A 7,029-nucleotide genomic window follows, 5' to 3' on the forward strand; every position below is an offset into this window, starting at 1 on the left:
GGTCAACAAAAAGAAGAAGGACATAGAAGGTTGGATTTGTTGAAGTGGGTGTATACATAATCTGAAGAGAGACCAATAAGTCTAAGGTGTCAGATTCGAAACTCAAATTATGAATGTCTTAAGAGAAATAAGGACTAAGTTGACTTGGTGAAAGTTAAAGGCCTTTTAGTGGATTAAAAATTATTAATAATTACAAGCAGGAAAGGTGAAATCAGGATGAAATTAATATTTGAATATAAGAGAGACTCTACTAGGAGAAGAGACTCAGAATGGGAAAATGAAAATAGGATCTAAGAAGAATAAGGTCAATGTATAAAAATATTACACTTTGTTTATTGTATATTTGGGGTGGTGTGTGTGTGTGTGTGTGTGTGTGTGTGTGTGTGTGTGTACATTTGTGTCAGAGTGTACCTGAGGTGGTCACAGGACAACATTTGCGAGGCAGTTTCTCCCAATCTACCATGTGTGTTTCGGTGAAGATATCAAGGCGTTAGGACTGAAGGCTTGCATCTTTGTCCTGCCAGCCATCCACAGGGACTAACTCTCAAATATTTGACATTTTAATTTAAAAAAAATCTGGTCTAATTAATTAACATCATGGGTACTTATGAAGTATTATATATACATGAGTCTAACATGGGCACGAATGTATAACAGTAAATGAAGAGGAGATAGCAAGTCTCTTCTAGTTCTCATGTTGTGTGAAGGGTACGTTGTAAGAGAAATTATAGCTGAAAAAATCAGGCTGTGTTAGCTTTTGTCTTTATTATTTGATAAATAAAAACATCTATATGTAGGGATAGGGTCTTGGGAGAGCCACATGCAATTAATGGCTGCTGAGAGAGGGAGAATCAGTATTCTGCAATGACAAGCAATATGATAGGTATTCTAATCCCTGATCAGAGCTAAAACACATATTCATATGAGCAGCATTTAATGCACTCAGGAGAGACAGAGAGAGAGAGAGAGAGAGAGAGAGAGAGAGAGAGAGAGAGAGATTCTTTGTATGTTTACATATGTGTGCACATGCATGTGTAACAAACATTGATGAAGTCACTCCTGAGAGGGAGCAGGAGGTATGTTAGTAGTTGAAAGAGTAAGAAGAAGTAGAAATTATTTAAATGAAGTGCTTATTATGAAACTCTAAAAATAAATTAAATTAAAATATTATCTTAGCCAGATGTGATGGTATACAGCTAGAATCCTCCCTCTCAGAACGTTTTGGCATGAGGATCGAGTTCAAGGCCAACCTAAGCTACATCAGAATATCAAAACTAGACTGATTCTGATGAGAACATTTCTCAAACGATACTTTCAAAGAAAAACCAAGTAGTGAATAAGTATAAAGCTGCTTTTTCCTCTTCTATTGTTAAATTCAGATCCTGAAATTTGGAAGGCAAAATGTCAAGGACCAACTTTGATATTACAGGGTAAACTGAGTCATTCAGGAAAGGGGTATGACTTTGTTGGTGATCTGGGTCTAAAGCTGATGATGTCTGGGAATTAACTCTGCAGACAGCAGCAGGGGAAAAGAAACTTAGTTATTTGGGTTCTTCTTCTTGGAATCAGGGACATCTGTTGGCCAGAGGATCAGAGTTCCTTTTGTGAGCCAGAAGGAAAAGAAAAAAAAATTCTATTTGCCTTCTGTCTATTATTTTGAATTTGCTTATAGATAACCTCGTATAACATTTTTTTCTGTCCTTGTAACTACATGAAATCGTTCATTACCAGTTTATAAGCTTTAGTTACCAGATTGTGGATTCATTCCTAACCCAGAAGAAATGTTTTCCTTGTATATAAATTTGTTCCAAATCTGCTTACTTTTTCTAATGCTATTAGCCAGTGGCACATGCAGGCTTACAGAGCTTTTATTCTATATGTGGACTTGAGATTATATGTATCAATTTAGGAGTTCTATAAAATCATTACCAGGAATTATGAAATCATCAATTCATCTACATAGCATTACTACATGAAAGTAAATCTTCATATTGATTCTGCTAGAAAATTTGCCCAATAGGATGGGTTGACACTTAGGAATCATTAAGGCCATGTAATAGGAGCAAGAAAGGAATATCAGAAGCAAAAAGTCATCCTGGGATGAAGTCTCTGAGAACCCTACCTCTCAGAGCTCACATATCGTAGCCATGTAAAACAGTGGGCTATCTCCATTTGCTTGCTTTAGGCTTTTGGAGATGGCTACAAATAGATGATTTAGGGTCCAGAGTCGTCATGTTACCCCATTGAAAGTCATTGGAAAATACACTCATGATCTAAATTTGCATTTCCTATTTAGTTATCAGAAATATCTACTACTTCAGGGTGGTGAATTTAACAAAAGCCAATGTCAGTGAAATCATTTTGAAACAAATCCACAGGCATCCACCCAGTTTGCAGACAAATTTTGCTAGAACCTCTGTAAAGTCCACTGATACCATTCTGATAGTCTTTAAAAGGAACTCAGTTATTGTTATTTATATCCTAGAATAAATTTAAAACTCAGGTAAAGAAAATAAGTTGTAGAGAATGTCAGATTTTTGTTTTTGTTGTTGCTGATACTGTGAAAGGCTACTTGATCAGTCATGTTGAAAGAGTAGTAAATGCTTTGGGAACATGTGGCGATAAGTCAATATATGAACAGTACAGGGTGGAATTTTAAAATAGTGAGTTTCGAGATGCAGATACTTTCATATGTCTATTTTTGAAAATGTTTTCATCGGTGGACTTTTTATTCTTCTTTCTCCTTGTTTCTCTTTAGCAGACTAAAATTGTGTAAATTAGGATTACAGTGACAAGGTTATATTACACAGTCATCAGTGTATAGGATTCTTTTTTCCTCACAGTACAATATCTAATGCACTATTATCAAACATTATCATTACGCATCAAATATTGGGAAATTTAATTTCCAAAGTCAACATCGTAAAGTTAAATTTTAGCACAACAGATTTAAGTCAGAAAACCAAGGGAAAACTACTGTGTAATCTTTGAGCTTCTACACATTGTAATAAAAGATACTGAAAGGAATTCAAATCTAACTTTGTTTGAGGACAGCCTCAGGCATTCTGTGTTTGTGTTTCTTGTTACTTTGCAGAGACTATTGGAAGTTCAATGAGGTATGCCTCCCAGCAAAGACTAACCTCAGAATAAAAGCCACAAGAAAGCTCACAGGAGGGTAAGCCTTTTTTTTCAAGCAGAAAAACAGGTGTGCAATTCTACTGGCAAAATTGTTCAATAAAATACAATAAATTATTTTGCCACACTAGTTTGCCCTATAAAAATAATTACTTAATATCTAATAGAGGAAAATCAAGTATTAGCAAACAGGCTTGGTGGTAATCAGAACAGGTCAAATTTCCTACAGTCTTTTAATATAGTTCTTTTTAACAGGGTAGTTTTCCAATAACTAGATTGCAGAATATTTGGTTTGGAAAAAAGGCTGCAGTAATTTTGTGTACCCTCCAAAATGTATAATGAGCCTTTTACTTTGATATTTCTCCATTAAGTATTCTTGAGCTGAATTTTGCTTAATAGTAGCTAAAAGGTATATTTGGATAGATAGACAGGAAGAATACAAAATAGGAAATTACTAAGGTGGTTATGTTAAAATCAAGTAACTTCTTTAACTAAGGGTAAACTATACATGTTTAGTGAAAACTTATGTCAGGTTGACTTGGAAATTATATACCTACAATTCCCTATGGAAAATACTTCATAAGTCCATCTAAGTCCATCTGTGAAATGGTTGAAAATTTGAAACCCTGACCTCTAAAATTATGTTTAGATTTTTTTATTCCATACTATATTTTAAATATCAAATATTCAAGGTAGCTATTTATTTAGAAGATAGTGAATATAGGCATAAGCTCATGTCTCTGCTTTATTCACAAAACCACATAACAAGGCATAAACAAATCATGTAAGTGTTTATTTTAAGGCACTACAATGGCACAGATTGATTTTTGATATTTATTACTAAATTAAACCTACAACAGGTAAACTACATTCTTTTTTTGTTAAGGGTTTATAACAAGCCTTATGGCAAATACAGGAGTAGCTTGTGGAATTTTGTCTCGTGTTAATCTTTACTTTCTTATTAAAGTTTTTGTTTTAATGCACGTTTCATTTTAGTATGGGTTTGTGTGTCTTCAAGGGTGTGTGTGCTAGTGCGTGTGTGTGTGTGTGTGTGTGTGTGTGTGTACAAGTGCCATAGCGTACTTACTGAGTTCAAAGGAAGACGTGCATGTATGTGTTGTCTCTCCCCTCTATCATTTACCATATTTTAACCATAATAACAGGAATGAAATCCAAATTTAGAATCTTATTCTGAATTCCAGATCTGTATCCATCCTTATTAGATCCTATGGTGTTACCCATGAATAATTAATGGTAAAAACTCTTTTCAAGATTTCAAAACACTGGTGAGGGTCATCATAAAGATGTGTCAATTGAGATATGTTACCACAGCATGTCAACTACAAGGAAAGCAAAATCTTATCAGAGTATAAGTGTGTATTCCTCTGAAACTCACAACATCTATTACCTATAATTCCTTATTGAATAAAATCCTTTTGGCCTCAAGAAGTTCATGAAGCACTATCACAAAGAAATGCGCACAAAATTAATCATATTGAAATCTACTTTGAATCAATAGCTATCATACAAAACAAACAGGATGTATTAGACCGCAGCTGATATGCTGGGTCATTTCACTCATAATTTGACATTTCACAGGTATAAACATTTCGAACTTTTCTTGTTCTAGAATCATTGAACATATCGGAAGTTCTTTTGGAATTTTGTAAAAAAAAATGGTAATTCATATTTCCCATGTGTTAACCGCTACTGAAGTCAAAGTAATATTAATAAAACAGTTATTGAGACCACCACAAAATCATCTTCAATGTCAAATATGTTTCTATAAACCAATATTTCTCATCATACTTATAAAGCTAACAATACACAAAACAGTAAAAAAGGCACACTGAAGGGTGGAAGGGCTGACATTTCCTTGCATCTTGACAAAATTTAGGTACAGTCTCAAGAAAACATTTTTCTCTTCAGCATCAACCCATTTACGAACCAATTTATTTCTGAAATAGGCCCCAGGGGCAGTGTGGTGGGTGGCTGTAATGGGGAATATCTCTCTGGCCACTCAAGGAAATTGCTATGGACTTTTAATCTTATTTTGATTAAGTTCTGTGTAGATTGTGTCTGCCAGGCTGGCAATAAGATTACTGTTTCTGAGATCTTTTGGCTGCTATTGGACTGAGATTCAATTTTTTCCCTACTTTTTCAAGGTTAAATTGAAACAATATTAGCCATTCCTTCTAAATAGTATATGTTTAGGGTTTGTATTGTTCTGGAAACTTCAATACTAATAAACATACCATATTTTAGAAGTCACAAATGCGTGGAAGCCAAAGTTTTTTAAAATCTGTTTTATGTGTAAATGAAAAGATAGGAAAAGCTTTTAGGGATAATCACCATATTTTTATATATTTGAGATTTCTGTATGAAAGTCATATTAGAAAGTGAATATGGTTTAAAAGTCAGCAACCAAAGATTTTTTTTTGTAGAATAGCAGTATGAAGCTTTGTTTATTTTTTTAATAATACTCTATTGTTTTTTCCTTTTGTTGGTTATGGTGGTTTTGGTTGTCTTTTTCTGTAGATATCTAATAATAGAACAGATCAATTTCTGTTTTGGAGCTACCAGAAGATAACAAAAAGATTGTCTCTTTTTTTTCTTATCTTGGATTCACTATAGATGATTGAAAATTCATCAGCCCATGACCCACTTGTCTCTTCAAAGTAACGGTGTCCTCTATATAGATAGGTACTTGGCTCCAGTGTAGGGTAGATGTACACAGCATGCCTTAAGCTGTCTGAAGACAAAGGAGCACCCTCTGTGGGAAGCAATCACAGCATGGCATTACCATTGTAGCCTCAGTATTCAGTTGGGAAGCCAAGCATGGCACTTCTACACTCATGATTGTCTAAAGGGTGGAAAGGCAGCCTTCTGAGGCTGTTTTTCTATTACTGATATATAATATTGATCTTCCTCTATGAAAACTTGACAATATTGATAATATATAAGGATATAATTTTCTACTTTCTACATATCAGTTTCAAAGTACATGGCAAAAAAGTTCTAACCTATTAAAAAATATCTGAGAGCCTGTCTTTCTTGTGCTATTATAACAGATTTTATTGATGAGACAAAGTTAAAAAGACACAGGATTTCAAGCTGCTCATTGTGATCTGTGACTGCAATCCCAGTATATAGGAAGCAGAGGCTGGAAGTTGATCTGACTTTCAGACCAGCTTGACCAATACCATCACATTTTCTGTACAACAATTATAGAAACTGCCTAAGGTGAGCTTTCTGGCCCTCTGGTAAGGACTTTGGCTCAAAGAACCAGGCTTCCATCTGACTTGTCAGTGTATATTTTTTCCACTATTTCAGTGATGTGATGTGACATGTATGTAAAAAGAGGTCAGGGATATTGATTAACATAGCTATCAGCCCCTCCTGTTGTGGTACATATCAAGTTATCATTGCTGTAGTAGTATTGTGCTATGCATCCATTTCACTGTCTTATAAAACCAGGAAGGGTAAAAGGGAAGTGAGCACTATTCTGAGTTTGTGGTTCATAATCCAGTACCATTCATTGGGTAATAGTGGAGGAGGAAAACTACTTTATACATTTCAACAAATGCAGTAATTGTGATTATTGCCATTGCTGTGAAACTCTCACCTACTCTTCCCATGACCAAAGCGGGGTAAAGGCTGAAAACAGAGTTTAAGTATAAAACACTGTAAAAAGAGTTAACTCAGACTGTGAATACTCCAGTAAACATTCCATAAAAAATATTATATATAACTACTGTTTTGTTCAACAATGTTACTTAAGTCTAAACAAATGTAGTTTCTAACAATATATACATATATGTATATGCATACATATTCAAACATACACACACACACATATATATATATATGTATATATATATAAAATGTACACTT

The sequence above is a fragment of the Rattus rattus genome, chromosome 3 (assembly GCF_011064425.1).
Source record: "Rattus rattus isolate New Zealand chromosome 3, Rrattus_CSIRO_v1, whole genome shotgun sequence".
Taxonomy (NCBI): Eukaryota; Metazoa; Chordata; class Mammalia; order Rodentia; family Muridae; genus Rattus; species Rattus rattus.